The sequence below is a fragment of the Hemicordylus capensis genome, chromosome 5, assembly GCF_027244095.1.
Source record: "Hemicordylus capensis ecotype Gifberg chromosome 5, rHemCap1.1.pri, whole genome shotgun sequence".
Lineage (NCBI taxonomy): Eukaryota > Metazoa > Chordata > Lepidosauria > Squamata > Cordylidae > Hemicordylus > Hemicordylus capensis.
This window is the reverse complement of record NC_069661.1, coordinates 91803426-91818578: the sequence shown is the minus strand read 5'-3', so window position 1 is coordinate 91818578 and position 15153 is coordinate 91803426. Positions and strand designations below refer to the sequence as shown.

Sequence of the window (15153 nt, the reverse complement as noted above, 5' to 3'; positions counted from 1 at the left end):
ATTTATCTTCATTTATACTGGGAAATTTGTATGTGTCTAAGTCAAAGCATACAGTTAAACATGCTTAGAACAATTTTTAATGTTTATTTTTGCGCAAAACTGTAGATGTGCTGTAGCCTACTATTTGGTTACTCAGCCTTATTAGAAATATTTGGTGTAATGTTTCTTGAAAATGCTTGACTTTAAAAGCTTAATCAAAGTTTGCACCTTTAATAGGATCCATTAATTACACTGTCTTCTTAGTTTGCTTTACCATCCTTGAATCGCTGCATTCCTTGTCCCTACCCTGATAATGTACATACAGGGAGTTATGTACTATCTTGTAGCACTCATACTCGCACTAATTGCTATTCTGATTTCTCTCTGTATTAAGAAGCCAAGTGGGCCTTACAGAGAAACATTTTAAATGAAACTAATAGCTGTCTAGGCTTTCCGGACAGCTTTTGTAGAATCAGTGTAACAACAAGCTTTAAGATTTTCCAGAAACTTCTGAAGCCAAGGAAATTGCAGTTTCACAAATATGCTTATATCAGTGCCTTTGCATGCATGATATGTCACATTTAATGTATATAATTTCATATATCACAGGTTGTTTACATAAAATAGGTGATCATATTTAATTCTAACCTGATCCATAAAAGTTGATTTATAACATTAGCAGAGAAACAAGTTAGGAAAGTGTATATTTAACTCTAGGGTACAGTTGAGAAACACAACTTACAGGTTTCGAAGTCAGTTTCGTCAGATTAGTTTTATATGGGCATAGTACAATATAGATCTAGCCCCCGAACATATTCCACAGCTGCAGTTTTCAAGTTTTTTGTTTTGTTTTGTTTTTTTAAACTGCAGTTTATAAAGTCTTTCAAAAGTATGAAGGTTAGGGTATAATTCTTCAGTGAATTGTTTATTTTCTAATGTTTCAGAAAACTATTTTTATTTACATCTTTTTCAGCCAAGTTAATAGACTTTACTTACTACTTCAGACTCCTGGGTGGTAAAGTCCTGTTGAAGTGAGGTGGCATGACACCTCCGTGATCATAATATTGCAGTGCTAAGATGGGGAATTTGAAGGGTCTCGTTTGTTTTTGTTTCAATCCATACGAAGAATCTCTGCAAGCTCAATCACCAAAGTGCCAGAATACGACCCTAGAAGCGGGATACGTTGAGAACCTTGTATGCTGTAGCATATAGTTTTACACAGTATATGTAAACATCTATTTCATATCTCTATTTATTTCAATCTTGGAAGCAGTCAGAAAATCAGTGGCAGGATGAGAAAAAAGACTGATACTTTCAATGCTTAATTATCATGCACCTGTGGTGACATTTTTTCTAGTTATGCAGGGCTGTCTAATACTCACCAGTGTTCATTCAAGAGTGTGTGTGTGTAATGAAAAGAAAAGCTGGAATTCACTATCATGTGACATACTTATTGCAGATTAAAATATACCTGAATACAATACTTTTCAGTGAAATTCAGAATAGCAGAGAGCATGTTCATTATGGCTGAGAGCTTTCTTCATGGCAAACTTCTGTGGCTGCTGCCAGTATTCTGCTGTGTTTCCTTTCTGGGAAGGGATAATTCATATCTCTGGGAAGGTTGGATTCAGGTAGAATACATAGAGAACTCTGTTATGGATAGGGCTGCTTTATAGTGATGCACTTTCCCCACTAAGCGTTTGATAGACAGAGGGCAGTAAGTACGTGCAAGAATAGCTCTTACACACAGACACTGACCACATTAGCTTAGAAGTACATTCCATTGATTTCTGTATACAGTGAGACTTACAATAAAAATGTATAGATTAGGGGAGTTAGGGGGCAGTAGTAACTAATAACAAGTGGAGATGTGAGAGGGGGTCTCCTCATCACTAGATAAATTCTGAGACTTCTGGCTTATGCAAAGGAAATTCTCAAATCCCTTTCGAAGCGGTATAGGGGGAAATCTATTGCAAAGTTCCGTCGTCACTTGCTACATATCTGCACTTGGAGACTACAACCTTAATTGAAAACACTTTGCTTATATGCACCTAGGACATGAATAACACTTTAAAACAAGGTTGTAGCTTAGGAAATCTATTATTACCATACATACACATTCATGCTTCACTTTGTTGGGGAGGAAGTTTCTGAATTAGATATCCTAATTCTTACCAAATGTTTATTTGAGTGTGATACATTTATTTACCACTCACATTCATACTTAGAAAGCATGTTCTAGCATGTCTGATTACAAGTGTAATATCATGCATTGCATGATAATGCCATTTGCTGACATTGCTGTTATGTGGCACTCTTTAAGACATTTTTCATTTAAAAAATCAACTCAAGGGAAATAGTAAATTGTTAGAAGAAATTTAAGCCCAATATCTGACATCCAACAAAGCATCCATGCTTCAAGCAGCTGCAGGGAATTGGTGAGAGCACTCTTGTGCAATTGCACTCATAATTCAGACTGTAAAGGAGCAGTTTGTGGACTCTCACTGCATCCCTGCAGCTGCTTGAAGTGTGGACACTTGATTATTAAGAATGTCAGCCAGTGTTTACTTTTACTAATTCAAATTCCAGAAACTTACCAACCTACTCCACTTCAAAAATGTATCTTGCTTGTTTTGGCACACTTGCTTTTTTTGCACTTGTTCGATTTCCTAGATTCTCCTTAAACAGCACTAAGATGGGGCCAAACCTCCAACATTTTGCCATTGATATTCTAGTTGCTACCAGAGGAGTCCCAATAAGTTCTTTTCAAGGCATTGGAACACAGTTCTCTAAAAGCTCAATGGTGTGAGAAGGTTCTTTTTTAGTTTTGGAGGTTCAGTGAGTTGTTCTTGGAGAGCAACTTCCCAGCACTATTTTATTTTTGGATATTTCCACCATATGTGGAAAGAAAACCACCTGTTTTGTTTTCATCTTCTCCAATGCAACTTAATACTTTTTATATCCAGTCTTGAGTAATGTTGAATGGTTTTAATATTAGAATAATACCTTAAAAACTGTAATATTAGCCAGGTAAAAAAATCTTCCCACAACATTTTCCTTGGAGAACACTACCATTTTCTCCCATGTATCCTTTTAATTTTATAAACATTTTGACTGATTTCTAATAAGGCCTTTTGCACAGCACAGAAATGAAAGGAGAGAATGAAATACATTGAATTTACATATGCACCTTATTAAAAGCTTGTAGAGCTAAGCATCTAATAATTTTCAGGATATGATCCACATTACCGCAAGATGGACTTGCCCCATCTAACACAGTTTGCTGCGATAACTACACTGGCACATGCTGCCTTATGTTATAACATTATGCACACCTATATAGTGACTCTCATACTATGCAGCAAGCCACCTGTCTAAGTGACAGGTGTGCTTGCTACTTCCATGGCATTTTAAATCCACTTATATAGCTTGCGGAGGTTCCATGCCTACTAATGAATACAGCCTTGTACTCCCGCTGCTACCTCCATTTTCCTCATTGGAGTAGCAGCAGGAGTATGTGGACACGGTTCAATGGTGGCGGGGGTGCCAACTTCCTTCAGTTAGTCAGCTGATCGGGGTGGCAGCGTACTTCTCTGCCAATCCATTGCCCCCGTTGGCCGGAAGTCCTTGACATGCTGGCACACACATGCAGGCGCATCAGCGGCCTCTGGCCAATGGGGGAATGGGGTGGCAGGGAGGTATGCTGCCGCCCCGAGCAGCTGTCTTACTGAAGGATGCCGGCGGGGGGAAAGCAGCAGGAGGGGTAAGTGCACCCTCCCCCACTCTCAAAGTGGTACCCCCACCACCTTCGAACCGGCAGAACCGCTGGTTCTTCAAACCGTTTCAGAGGCCCATGAAGGGCATCCGCACCGGTTCTATGCACATCCCTACTGAACAGTTGTGAGCCACTGTTCTTTCACACATACATGTGGATGGCATAAAGTCAGCAACAGTAGCTGTGCCTAATTGGTACCCCTTATGCACACTATTTCCTCAAACAATCACATTTCTGTGCAGTGGTACCATTGCTGGAGAAAGGCCTGTCCATTCAATTTTTTTAAAAAAACAAAGCAAAAAAACTTCAAGGGTATTTTCCCAGCTGCCTCATGTATAAGCTGGAGCTGCTAGTCAATAACCATGCTGTTACACAAGTGCATCTATACTTGGTCAAGCTGGGACCATGTGTGTATATATATTGGGCTAGATGATGCACAGTCTCCATGGCTGCTGAGGGCATTGATGCTTTCAAAGGCAACTTCGGCAGTGTTGTGATGGAGCTGCTGCAGAATGACTTTAAAGTACTTTCAGGCAGTAGTGCAGCACCCCTTTCCCTTGTTTCCAATGAAAAGGGGCGCTGCACTGCTATCCAGAAGTGCTTTAAAATAATTTCTGGGAGCCCTATCACTACCCATTCAGGGCTGCCTTTGAAGTGGCATGGTACACCCTTAGCACTACTGGGAAACTGCCTATCATGTATCCCAGTATCTGAACTAATCCTTAAATGACTATCATAGCCAAGTTGATTGTGTAGTGTGAACATTAGCCACTTGCAGCTTCGTTCTCACATGCTATACCTGTCAATCAAACAAATAAATAGGATGCTTAGTGGAGGTTGTGTTTTTAAACCTTAAAATGTGTTACCTAGCTGTGAATGAACAAAATAGTAAGTAACATTATAAAGCCCATGATTACAATTTGGGAAAATCAAAACCAAAGGAGTGCTCTCAACTCTTGCATAGTCCATATATGGTGCATCTTATGAAAGTCACAAGTCCTTTTGCTTAGGCAACTGTCACTTGAGGGCATAACAGAGCTATGCCATGCTGCATAAACTTTTTCCAGCAACTTGCATCCTTAAATCCCCTTGAGCACTAAACAATTTTCAAATGAAAATGATCTCTCTGAACAATCTATGCTTGATTGTCAAACTTTTTAAATGCATTTTTTAAAAAAGCTTTAAGGAGAAAATGAACACTTTTGTGGGCTCGAAACTTATCCAACTTAACCCTTTATGACTTGGTTTCAGAGCCTAAAGAACTGGTGGAGCTGAAGGCTCATATGTAAAGCAGGAGCAAAGCAAACTGGTCAAAGAGCTTATCCAATATTACAGACAATGCAAAATATATGAGCTGAGCTTTATAATGCTATTTACTGTTCTTTTTAATTGGTTAAAAGGTATTACTTTGAGCTCTCAAGAACTTGTTGGATGCAAAACTAGGCTACTTGGTCTGGACACCTCTTTTTACTGCTTTAGTATTACCTCACTGTTTTTTACAAGAGCCTTTAAGGTAGATATTTGTAGTTAGTGCAAATTGCTGTTTAATGGAAGAAACATCTTCTTGAGTTACAAATTGCTTCTGAATGTCAAAACTGCCAGTAAGATAGGATTTGTCACCAGTACCAAGACCATCAGCTACTTCGATAATGAAATATACTAGAAAACATGATCAGGACTCTTACAATTTGCATGCATAAACTAAAAGATAACTCACTTTGCAAACACACTTTCTCTTTCTCTAGTTTGGAAACTAGAATAGTAAGACATGACTTAAGGAGCAAGTCCCACAAGTATTCAAAATATGTACAACTCAAATATATTCTGCATTAGATAGGTGAAGTATTGGAAGAGATGAAAGCTCTTTTTTGTACTGTACATAAACAGATTCATCCTAGGATCCTTTTACATTCCAGAAGAAGCACTTGTGTTTGATTTTGATATAATGCAGGAGAAGGAAATAAAAATGAAAGCAAGAAAATTAATTGCATTTTGCTTTATATCAGTTAATTCCAGTGATTCCGTTAGCTATTCTGTGATTATTGCATTGCTTTAGATAAATGCCAGGTGCATGTTTACTTGTAGAACAAAGACCAAGTGAGGACAATTATTGCAGAGTGTTGAAAAATAGCCTTTTGGAATACTCAGGGTACTGTGACTGGACAACTTTACTTCACCTGCAAGGAATCATTCTCAAGGACACAAAATAAGACTATTCCATTTCTGTATGCTTTTTGCCCTCCTCACGTTTTCTTCAGCACTGTTCAATTATGCTGGCAAGACTATTGAAGTAGAATGAAAAAGTCCAGACTTCCAAATGCTCTGTTCCAGAACCTTTTTGAACTGTCATTCTTGTAGTAAGAAAATTCCCGATGCTTGCCTGAGTACATGTTGCTAGGAAGCAGCATTGTATATAGCTACAGATCTTGCAGAGAGAGTGAAAGAGCTTCTTGCATTGCTTTTGTTTGTACTCTGTAAAGCAGTATTATGTATTTTTGTATCATTAACTTGCTGCTGGGGGGGAAATAAACCTTTAAGACAAATGACAAAGGAGTCAGGCTTTCAATTCAAAACTGGAAATTACACATGGAACAAATCAAACATTGGTACTGAAAATGTCTTACGAACATGGCCAACATACTGTGTGTGTGTGTGTGTGTGCGCGCGCGCGCGCCCACACACACACACACACACACACACCTTGTGTAAGATTGGTAGACTCTCAGTGCATAGAACCTAGGGAACCTAGGATGGGGGAGAGCAGTTAGAGACTCCATGGCCAAATCTTCCCTCCTTAGAAGCAGCAGTTGCCTTTCCCCTCTCCTCAGTTGTTTGCCCAGAGAAAGAGAGAGGTGTAGTGGGAGTGCTGGCAGTGACACAGGATTTACTCACAGTCCAACAGGAGATTGAATTGTTGTGGTTTACCTCACACAGTGGCTTTCCTATAAAACGAGTTGCTGAACAGAAACATGTCAACAAATTATGAAGTCAACAGAGTTCTGAAGAGTTGTGCACAGTGGCCAGCATGATACACAGCTGCTTCATTGCTGGAATGCAGGACTGCTGTGAACTCCTAAGGCATCCCCAATACTGTTCAGAAGCAGCAGTAGCGCAAGTAGTGTTAACTGCAGTTTCCCCCATTCACTGCAATTCACCTCATTCATTCTGAACAGCATTGGGGCTGCTTAGAATCCACAGCAGACCCAGGGTGGAGGGTTCCTGTGACAAACAGCTACACATCATGTCAGCCACTATAAATAAATTATTAAATTATCCAACCCATCATTATATGGGAGAAGGTAGCAGGGGCATTAAGGAAGCAAAAGTGCATGCAAAGAAATTCATAAATCTCCAGTAACTTCTTTTCCCAGTCCTCTGGTGCCATGGGAATCTGCCAATACCTGCTGGCAAGATTGAGTGTATAAAACAATTTGGTGGAATGTAGACTCCCTAGAACATTATTTATTTATTTATTTATTTATTTATTTATTTAATTTATCTATCTATCTATCAAATTTGTATACCGGCCCAAACTTTCATCTCTGGGTTGTTTACAATAACATAAAACCAGTTAAAAACATATACAAAAACTTAAAAACAATTTAACAATTTAAAAATAAACCAGAGATTAAAACCCAAAAATATTAGGAAGCTGAGAAAGCTTGGGCGAAAAGATGGGTTTTCAGGTTTTTTTGAAAATTGCCAAACATGGGGAAGATCGTATAACAGCAGGGAGCGCATTCCACAATCTCAGGGCAGCGACCGAGAAGGCCCGTCTCTGTGTAGCCACCAAACGAATTGACAGTAAGTGGAGATGGACCTCCTCAGATGACCTCAATGGGTGGTGGCGCTTGTAATGAAGAAGACGCTCTCTTAAATACCCAGGGCCTAAGCTGTTTAGGGCTATGTAAGTTATAACTAGCACTTTGGTCTCTGGGTCATCTCTGACAAAATACAACCTGGCTGCCGCACTATGAACCAGCTGAAGTTTCTGGACTATGTACAAAAGCAGCCCCACGTAGAGCACATCACAAAAGTCAAGTCTGTAGGTTACCAACAGATGTACCACTGTTTTGAGGTCGTTGATCTCGAGAAACAGGCGCAGCTGGCGTATCAGCTGGAGCTGATAGAAAGCACCCCTGGCCACTGCCTCAACCTGAGATACCAGGGAGAGGTGTAAATCCAGAAGTACTCCCAGGCTGCGAAGTTGTTCCTTTTGGGGAAGTGTAACCCCATCTAGAACAGGCAGATCAAAATAGTCTCTAGAGTTTTGACCCCGCACAATAAGTACCTCTGTCTTATCTGGATTCAGCTTCAGTTTATTCTCCCTCATCCAGCCCATTACTGCTTCCAGGCAGGCATTTAGGGAGGATAGGCCAGCTCCTGAAAAAGTTGACATGGAGAAGTAGATCTGGGTGTCATCAGCATACTGGTAACACCCAGCTCCAAATCCCCTGATGATCTCTCCCAGTGGTTTCATGTAGATGTTAAAAAGCACGGGAGAAAGTAGGGAGCCTTGAGGGACACCATACTTAAGCTCAGATTTTGAAGAGCAATAGTCTCCAATCAACACCATCTGGAATCTATCAGAGGTAGGAGCAGAACCACTGTAAAACAGTGCCTCCCACCCCCCTCAGATGTTCCAGAAGGATACTATGGTCGATAGTGTCGAAAGCTGCCAAGAGGTCCAAAAGGACCAACAGAGTCACACTTCCTCTGTCCACTGCCAATTGGAGATCATATATCAGGCCTACCAAGGCAGTCTCCACCCTATAGCCCACCCGAAAACCAGTTTGAAATGGGTCTAGATAATCAGTTTCCTCCAAGACCGCCTGGAGCTGAGAGGCCACCACCCTCTCAATTACCTTGCCCAGCCATGGGAGATTGGAAACAAGCCTATAATTGCTCAGCTCTGAGGGATCTAATGAAGGCTTCTTTAGAAGAGGTCTAATGATTGCCTCCTTAAGACAAGGCGGCATCCTTCCCTCCCACAGAGAAGCATTTATTATTTCCACCAGGCTGTCTACAACAACCTCCCTACTAGATCGAACAAGCCATGTTGGACAAGGATCAAGAGAACAAGTGGTAGACCTCACTGATCCAAGCAGATTGTCCACATCCTCAGGAGTCACAGGCTGAAACCGATGCAGTTGAATCACATAAGAGTTGTTGTTGGGCACCTCCAGCTCAGATATCAGATTAATTGTGGAGTCTCCATCTAAGTCGGCCCGAATCCGAGAGATTTTATCTGTGAAAAACTCTTTAAATGCATCATAGCGGGTAACTGATTACTCCAAATTCTGGTTCAAGGGAGAGGGGGCAGATACTAGTCCCCTCACAACCCTGAACAACTCTGCTGGATGTGAACTCACAGAGGCAATACAGGCAGAAAAGAACCGTCTCTTTGCCACTCGTATTGCCTAAGCATAGATCGTTAGATGTGCTTTATGTCGCAATCTGTCAGATTCGAGTCAAGTCTTCCTCCACTTGCGCTCATTGCCTACCTTGCTGCTTCAGCCCCCGTAGGTCTTCTGTATACCAAGGAGCCAAATTTGAAGCAGGTTGGAGGGGATGCTTGGGAGCAATCATATCTACTGCCCTGGTGAGCAAGTTGTTCCAATTCTCAACCAGGGCATCAACAGGATCACTGGCAAAGCCAACAATGAATCCCTCCAAGGCTTCTTGGAATCTTACTGGATCCAATAACCTCTTCGGGCGTACCATTCTAATGGGCCCCTCCACCCCTGCGGAGATGGGAAGTGGTTGTAAGTCCAACCTTAACCAGATGGTGGTCCATCCATGACAATGGGGAAATCACAGGAGTCCCCACTCATGGAACACCACCCTGATCAGAATAAAAGACCAAATCAAGCGTGTGACCTGCAATATGTGTCGGTCCAGAGACCACTTGGGACAGGCCCATAGTTGTCATGGCCACTGTGAACTCCTGAGCCGCCCTGGACAGATTGGTCCCGAAATGAACATTGAAGTCCCCCAGCACCAAAAGTCTGGGAGACTCCAACACGAGTTCCACGACCAAGTCCGTGAGCTCAGTAAGGGATTCCGCAGGGCAGTGGGGCGATCGGTACACCAACAGAAGTCCCAATCTATCCCTGGTCCCCAAACTAAAGTACACACATTCAATATGTTCCGATACCCAAACAGGGAACCTGGTAAGGGAAATATTATCCTTATAGACCACAGCCACTCCACCTCCCCACCCACGTCCCCTCACCTGCTCCTCTACAGAATATCCTGGAGGGAGAAGCTGGGACCAAACTGGACCACTGGCCTCCCCCAACCAAGTCTCAGTAATACATACTAGGTCGGCCCCTTCATCCATGATCAAATTATGGATGAGTTCAGATTGATTTTGAACTGACCTGGCATCACAGAGGAGCAGGGAAAGGCTATGTGAGTTGTTGGCAATGCTCCCCAAGGTCAAAGAGCTGGCAGGACAGCCGGAAGGGGAGACAGCTACTAGATTTCTGACTACCCTTCCCCTGGAACAGCCTGGTGAACTGCCAATGTTACGTCTTCTATTTCCCCACCACCACGGGATAGCTGCCCCATAGTCAACGAAGGCGCCCCCCCCGTCTCTCCCCCTCTCCAGACGAACCCAAACACATTACAACAACTTCAACCAAGGTCTAAAACAGCTTAAAAGTAATTAAACAGAAGCCCTCTAGCCCTCCCCCTCCCCCGAAGTGGCTCCCCCAAAGGGGTGACCCCCTTGGGTGTTGCTCCTTTGGTGGCAACCCTGCCGGTGGTGGGCCCACTGCCACAAGGAGCCTTCCTATAAAGCCCAAAACTGAGCAGGTGACCCAAGGAACAGCTGAGTCACTCAGGGGCCAGTCCCAATCCTGCCCACATTTCCCACAGATGTTAACCTGAGGCTGCAGCCCCACAGGGGAAGCAAAAGCAGACAGGCAACAGCAGAAGGAACCCCAGCACCCACCTAGTCTCTCACTCCAGGCAGCACTGGGTGGGAGGTAGATGGACTCTCCCTTTCCCTCTCTGCTGGGCTTCTAAGTTCTATCTTCTACACGGGGTAGTGAGTGTGCATCTAAATGTGTCAGTCTGTTGAGTTTCCAGTAATCCACACATGAGCACAATTTCCAATCTCTCTTCTTAAACAGTACAATGGGCACAGCCAATGGGCTAAAACTCTCTACTATAACTTCTGCATCCTTCATCTCCTGCATCATCTCTTTCATTGGTTGATGCCACTTAAGTGGGATACTATGAAAAGTTTCTTTTATGGGAGGATGGGTAGTTACAATCCTATGTTTGGCTCCCACTGCCTTTCAAAAATCACTAGCATGCTTTGGGAACAAAGCACTATATCAATGTAACAGTTCCAGAATTGCATTTTTATGTTTAAGTCAAATTCATGTACTTTCATATTGATATCCCTTACCCATTATTCATCCTGCTCTGAACCACACTCCAATAGGGTTTGACTACGCACCCACAACTGTTCTGAAATCTGAGTTGCCACCATCCCTATCTCAGTATGTCTAAATATACTGTTACTGAAATTACACAACCTGACTATAACAAGGCCATGCCCCACTTGCACGACTCCTTCCCACTTTCCAGTCTAGATGTCCTAAGGAATCGTCTATGAGAACAGTATTCTCGTTGTGCCCTTTTCTGGAATCTTTACTTTTCTCATCGCTATTTTTTGGCCTTTGCTGGAACCTCTTTCGCTGTACTAGCAATGCTAGTGACCACTCCAGCTCTTCCATCTGTATCTGCATAACTCTTGCACATCTTGCCAAACTTGCTTCCATACTGTTTGATCTGCTTTCCCCACATTTTCTCTAAATTTTTCTGCAAGTTCCAAAACACAGTTCTGTAGAACATTCATGCCCCCTATTGGAAGTTTTGATGGTTTGCATTTTTAGTACTGTCTCGTGCATTTAATTATTGTGTTTTGTAAGTTATGTTTATAGAAATGTGTGAGTATGTACAGGAGGTTGGTTGATAGATTATAGCAGCAGCGGCAGCAGTGAAACCCCCTGCAGGAAGGACAGAGAAACCCTGCATGGAATACAGGAGAGAAGACAGTGAGAGGAAAACACAATTGGGAGGACAGTTAACAGGTAGGGGTGTGCATGAATCAAGTTCTATTATTCAATTTGAGGTAGAATCAAATGGCAACCCCATTTGGTAGATCTTCTCTCCCCAGAAAAAAACAACAACACACAAGAGCTGGTCTACCAATTGAGATTGGCACTCAGACTAGCCCTCCACCCATTTAGCACATCAGCCTGCTTCAGAGGATTGGTCTACACAGGTAGACCAGTCCTCAGAGGTGGGCAGACACACTAAGTCTGGAGCAGAGGGAAGCTCTATCCACCAAATCCAATTGGTAGACCAGTTCTCCCCGGGAGAAAGTGTCATTTTGAGGCTCATTTCCCCCCGCAAAATGGGCCTCAAAGTGGTATTCAAATCACCCGAATTGATTCTGGTTCAATCGGGGGCGATTCATTTCGACCCTGAATCGGGCTCTCTTATTTTAAGGGTGATTCAATTTGACATCAAATCTGTTAATTGCCCCCTATTCAACCCAAATCAATTTGACCCCAAATCAAATTGCACAACCCTATTAACAGGGAAGAGAGGGTGAGCTGGTGACTTGGAGGGGAAAAGGTATATTGTACAGGAAAGACTTCTAGGAAGAGAAAAGTGGAGCTTAGTAAAGGCAGCTGTGTTGGCCAAATTGTTTCCCCAGACATTCTATGTCCTTAATATATCCTGAGTTATTTCCTGGCTGTTCCCTCCAATTAGAGGAGCCCAGTCGGATGGCAGAGGGTTTTTCTTCCCTTCATCCCAATGTTCTAATTTCTCCCCTAGCTCTATTGTGTCAGCTGCAAACCAGTATCAAGCAACGCAGGTATAGTGATCTTTCTAAATTTCACTGGGACTACAGGCCATTTTCCCACCAACTTCTTCTCTAAAACCTCTGGAGATTGTTGTTTCTTGTTCTCCCTCAGCATTCCTCATCAAGACCTGGGGCAACAAAGTTTAATGCTGCTCTATATTACTGAGGTACATACCATTTACCAATGTCATTGATAAATAGTCTGGACATTTTAACTGCGATTCAGATCTGCGAGTGGGATGAATATTCGTATCAAAATTCATCCCACTCATAGACTGGTGGGGGGAAATTCCCCTCTGCCAGCTGTTTTCTTCTTTGAGCTTTGTGGTCAGTTTCTGAAATTTCACAATAGGATCCACAATTTATTTTAGTTGCTCCTCCTCCTTCCATTCATTCTCTGTCTTCTACAACCAAGGGCAAGCTCTCAGAATTGAGAACACATTTTCCCATTCTGTATTATTACAGCTGGACTCCTTGTCCCATAGCTGCAGTGCCAATTGCCTGAAGTCCCAGAAACATTTCTCTGGATGCCAATTATGTTGTAACCATATTTCCCTACTGAGTGCCAGCCCCCATCCTTTATATAACTTTGTCCTTTAATTTATCTCCAACATGTCTTAAGCTTCCAGGCTGCAAATAGTCAATGGCACAAGGCCTGCTCTTCTAACCTGCGGATACAATCATGTGGATTCATCTAAACCCTGCTTACTGGAGAACTGCTCTTGTATTTGAAGAAGGGTCTTTAGTGAAAATACAGCCTGCAAATTCTTAATAATCATCTTAATTGCTTCTTTCTGACCTGGAGCCAAGGCCTTTGACTCTTTCCTGGATAACCCCTCTAATGGTCCTAGAACAATTTTTATCTTAGGTATTTGATAAGTCTTAGCATCATCCTGATTCTTTCCTGGAAATCTGCCAGCATATTTCTCCTTCCTGGCTCTCCAGAGTAAGTGGGAAACCAGAGAGCACCAGCATAATATGGTGGATTAGGAAATGCCATAGAATTTGGTCTTTCAGTGTTTTGCCCATCCCCAGGTTCCATGCTTACTGCGTTTTTTAACCTCTACTTTCCAGATCCTGTTGCCAAAACAAGGGGTGACAAATACAGGCTATAGCCCACTCTAATATTAATCTGCAAGAAGAGATAGAACCCAGAATGTCTTCAAACAACTTTTATAAAAATAAAGGAACAGTAACTAAAAAAAACCCATCTAAAATCCCCCTATACAAGAGTTTTCTCCCTGCTTTCCAATATGCCGCAAAAGTAGTTCTGCTCGTTGCCTTGGTGCTGCAATCCTCCTCACTGCTGGTTTGTCCACCAAAGTCAAAGTCCTCTTATCCTTCCTTCATCTCTAGCCTGCCCCCTTCTTGCCTCTATTGACAATACACAGCTGCCTTCACTTGCCAAAGTCTCAATCCCATTATTTCGTCACTCTGTTTTCATCCCCTTTCCTCCTTCAACTGTCCTCCCCTCAACTACCACTCCAATGTTCTTGTCCCCCTAGCAACCATTGCCTGGAGTGCCCTCCATTCTCTTGAGCCCTCCCCTTCTTCACTGCCTCCAGGAATATACTAGTACAACAGCTAGCATAATGCTACCCATGTACAGCACACAGAATTGCACACAGGCCTTTTGGCTGTTGATTAGGACCACTAGGCATATCCAGTCCACTACAGCGAGAGGTGGATCAGAAACCGAGAGTCCACATCACCTCAGCAACATCTTTTGGAGATGCTTGTGCTATCAGCTGGGACCTAATTCATGAACCTCCAGGAGCAACCGATTCAGTGCCTTTTCAGGAAGGCAGACTTTGCTCTTTGATTGTTGGTGTCAATTCTGTTGCCTACTGCAGACTAAGAACATAGCAGGCAGTTCCATCAAGAACTGTGTAAAAATTTGACTTAAACTCCTTATTGTCTCTCTAATGTCTGAACAAAGCATGGGATTCTATAAGGATGGTTTGGGATTCTTGGTTTTGGCCATCAATAAGCTGTAGTCCATCACCTAGCTGTGGGTTAACATTGGAACAAAACTGCAGAATATGGAGGCAAATTGAGACTTGCTCATATTAGGACACATTAACAAAAATTACACTAATTGATTTAACTTTGGAAATGCCATAGCAAACTAGTTTATAACCAGTATAAACTGAACAAATAGCTTAGGGGTTTACCATGCAGTGGCATTCCGACCACAAGCAGAAGACTGAATTCATAGACACTTAAGCAAGCCTTTAAAAAGACTTTTTAAAAAAGTTGCTGGTCACTCAAACATGTTTAATAGGGGGAGGCACACAGCAACGCATACATGCTGACTGGGCCTCTGTCTTCATTAGGTACTGGTGGGTATAGGTCCCATATCCAATTCTCATCTTGGGAGGTTGGGTTACAGCTACCACTGGCTCCTTGGGTGGCTACTCAGGACCAGGCCTTTTCTGTGACTGCACCAGGACTCTGGAATGCACTCTGACGAATTCAGAGCTTCTGCATCTCTGGCTTAAAAGAAAAA

General features: G+C 42.5%; 1 protein-coding gene across 9 annotated transcripts in view; it reads left to right on the top strand.

The window, feature by feature from the left end:
* The window catches only part of ZDHHC2 (zinc finger DHHC-type palmitoyltransferase 2), a 68916-nt gene extending 62619 nt beyond the window's left edge, over positions 1-6297 (top strand). For 6 of the 9 annotated variants that reach the window (XR_008308644.1, XR_008308643.1, XR_008308648.1 and 3 more), the window contains one exon: positions 953-6297. The gene's annotated coding sequence lies outside the window, so the exon portion shown is untranslated. The remainder of the gene's footprint in view (positions 1-952) is intronic. The other 3 variants (XR_008308646.1, XR_008308645.1, XM_053256323.1) reach the window with 1 other exon arrangement.
* The last annotated feature ends 8856 nt before the right edge of the window (positions 6298-15153 follow it).